The sequence below is a fragment of the Curcuma longa genome, unplaced genomic scaffold (assembly GCF_044706935.1).
Source record: "Curcuma longa cultivar G26 ecotype Majalengka, Jawa Barat unplaced genomic scaffold, ITB_CL_G26_1.1 contig_5718, whole genome shotgun sequence".
NCBI lineage: Eukaryota > Viridiplantae > Streptophyta > Magnoliopsida > Zingiberales > Zingiberaceae > Curcuma > Curcuma longa.
The window spans coordinates 1-3,346 of NW_027434468.1; the positions used below are offsets into that span (position 1 = coordinate 1).

Below are 3,346 nucleotides of genomic sequence, written 5' to 3' on the forward strand. Positions count from 1 at the left end.
TGTAAAATACCGAAAATCTAGAGAAAATTTATAAATTAAATTTATAAATAATATCAGGGGTTAAGGAAGGATTAGAAAGGTTAATTAGATTAAAAAATAAATTAGATTAGGTTTAACTAATTAAACCCTAATTTATTTAATAAGACAATTAGATTAAACTCGTAAATCATAAAAAAATAGACATCTATTAGATTATTAAATATAAGATACAGATTCGTCTTGCAAAGACGAATTCAACAAAATTAAATTGGGTCAAATTAGAGATCGTTTGGATAGTGAACCCAACGAACCAAGATCGAACCAAACTGAACCAAGTTGGTTTGGTTCGTACTGGAAGAGGCTTTGATAAAATAAAATGGAGGAAAAGATTTGTCTTTCAAAGACGAATCCAACAAAGTTGGTTTGAGTCAAATCGGAGATCGTTTGATTAGTAAACCAAGCAAACCAAGATTTGAACCCGATTTGCTATAGTAATCGGTTCAATCGTTACAATAAATCCTAGGTTTTAAGGGTGGTTTAGTCCAGTAAACCTAAGTTTTAATCGGTTACTGTGCACTCCTCAAAATATCTATCGCGCCTTTCTCGCGCCCGCGTCCGCGCGACCGCGCCGCGTCCGGTCCGCCGCCGCCCGGGTCTGCCGGCGGAAAACTCAGGTAGGGAAGCTATAAGAGGGCCGTGCGAGCAGCCCTAACCCCTCCCCTCTTCTCTTCTTCTGCCTCCGTTGTCGCCCCTGTCCGCCGTCGCCAAAATCCAGCCGCCGCCATCTTCAGTTATCTCCAGCTCGCGAAGAGGAGACAGCAACCGAGGAGCTCCGCCGCCCCGTCGCCGTCACACGCTGCCACCCCCTGTTCCGCCGTCCCCTACACGAAGACACAGGAGCTTCCTCTTTCCTCTGTTCTCCTTCTACCTCTGCTCACTGCCGCATATTGGCTGCCGCCGTTCGCCGCCCTTCAGCCGCCTGCCGCCTGCCGCCTGCCGCCTGCCGCCTGCCGCCTGCCTTCGCTCGAGACGCCGCCCACCAACGCCGGAGTCGCCGCCGCCTGCCGACGCCGCCTCTGCCGCCGGTCCGAGCTACGCGAGAAGTTGCCGATTAAATCGGTAAAGGAAACTTTAATTAGTTTTAATTAATTGAGTTAATTAATTATTAGATTAATTAGTTAATTAAATTATTAGTTAATCAATTAGTTTAATAACTATTAGATTGTTAATTAATTGAGGATTAATCTGTTTAATTAGGTAATTTGATAATGGATTATTTGATAAATTAATTAAGGTTATTAATTGGTTTATCAATGGATGAGAATCTAAGTAGATAGATTAATTATTATCAACTGTAAATGGATTTGAGAATAGATTAATTAACGTAATTAAAGTAAGAGTTGATTAATTAAGAGTTTATGCCTGATTCACAAAGAGATTAATTTAAGAATTAGTGACTAAGTATGGAAGTGGGTTAACTTGATTAGGTTGTGGTTAGGTTGGATTCAGTTGGGATTTATTTTAGGGTAAAATTTAATAGAATATTTATTAGAGGATATTTTATTTCAGGACTTTGACTCGTGGATCCAATTGTATTTAAAGGCTCGTATTACGACGATTCGTCAATCAGGTGGGTACCCTGTACTTGGTCAATACAGACTTCCTTCAGTGCATGAATTATTCTGTCGTTATTCATCATATTGATACCTTGATTCTGTTGCTATTATTCAGTTGATGCTTGTTGATATCTGCTTTTTGATACTTTCCTGTTGACCTTACGATGATCTGATGTTAAGTTGCTGTCACTTGTCATTCATGCTGGTACCTAGTTGATCCTTTATACCTTGTTGTTGACATATGCTGGTTGATCGTAGGATTTCCTACCTATTGTTAGATAACTCTTAACTGTTGTAACCCTGACCGATGATATCCTTGAGAGATCTATGTTGAACATGCTAAATGATTGTAGCTATTACATATTAGGATGATCACCATCCATTCATATCATTGTGGTTGTTGTTGTTGGTGGATCTTACCTGCATCATGTTGTGGTGCCACATAGGTAAGAGGTTGCACCACAGTGGGGTGCGACCAGGACTGGCTACATAGCCCTCCTGCCACACTGCCCCTCCACTTCTCTATAGTGGTCAGTTGTTGGAGCTGGCAGTAGGTCATGTCTTGCCCCCAGTTCACTGAGCTCTGGGAGAGTGACTGGGACGACGAGTGCGGACAGTGACGGATATTTTGGTTGCTATGGTTGCTTCGTATTTACATGCACGTTGGTAGGTTGATAGATATATATTTAGTTTATCTTCATCATCTGTTTTCCGATTGTTGCATTTGGTTGCTATGACTGTTGCATTTGTATGACATTCCATACATGATACATATAGACCCTTTTTATCCATTGCATAGTATGATTTTGTTCCTGATATACCATGACTTATCCTTGATGCATGATACATGCTGATTATTCTGTACCTGTTGTATAGTAGGATTATGCCTATTTTATCCTGTGAATATATCATAACTATTACCATGATCCTTGCTGTTTCCTGTCATTTGTTGTTATTACCTTCTCAGTCTATACCAGCTGATTCTTATGTTGTTCCTGCTATTGTACCTTACATGCACTTCTTTCTGTACCCACTGAGTATTTAATACTCACCACCCAGACCCTGGGGTTGTATTGATTTCTCCCCAGGTAACGGATAGGTACTTGGAGCTTGGAGATTCTGGCAGCTGGCTCTATCTCACATCAGCGGTTTTGGTATACAGTAGTCGTTGGGTTATCATTTTATTATGGTGTTTCTTCGGTTATGAAGTCTATTTCTTGTGGGATTTATAGTATTGACTTAGAGTATGGTGTCGGATTTATTCTTATTATTGGAGGTTGTTTCGGATTTTGATATTGTCGCTTAGTATGTGTTCTTCTATTGCATATCTAGTATCTGTGCATGTGTGGTGGTAGTGTGGCCGTGTAGGCCTTATATAGTTGTGATGCATTGATGTGATGAGTTACAGGACGTGTAGTCCTTATTCCAGTCGCCTGTGGCTGAGTATATTTGCATGTATTCAGGGAATTTGTCGCGGTTACTGGGGAGATGCTGTCGAAATTTTTCGGACGGCCTTCCCGGGGCTAGCGCCGCTCACTTGGCTACCAGGATTCATAAACTCTAGTACTTAACCTGGAGGTCTAGAATTCGAATCCTGGGGAAGGCAAAAATCCACTGGCCAGGGGTGGAAAGACCTAGTGAGTAACGGCACGGCCGAGGGTTGTCGGTTGACGACATAAGGTAGAACAAGTTGGGCCGCCCAAGGGACCGCCAGTTGGGCCGCCCAAGGGGCCGAAGGGCCGGGTCGTTAC

At 42.1% G+C, this 3,346-nt stretch overlaps 1 long non-coding RNA gene across 1 annotated transcript; it reads left to right on the plus strand.

Annotated features, from left to right (window-relative positions):
* The first annotated feature begins 1,547 nt into the window (after nt 1-1,547).
* LOC141819410 (uncharacterized) lies at nt 1,548-2,920 on the plus strand. Its single transcript, XR_012601063.1, has 2 exons — nt 1,548-1,609; nt 2,684-2,920. It is a non-coding gene; the product is annotated as an uncharacterized LOC141819410 (long non-coding RNA).
* The last annotated feature ends 426 nt before the right edge of the window (nt 2,921-3,346 follow it).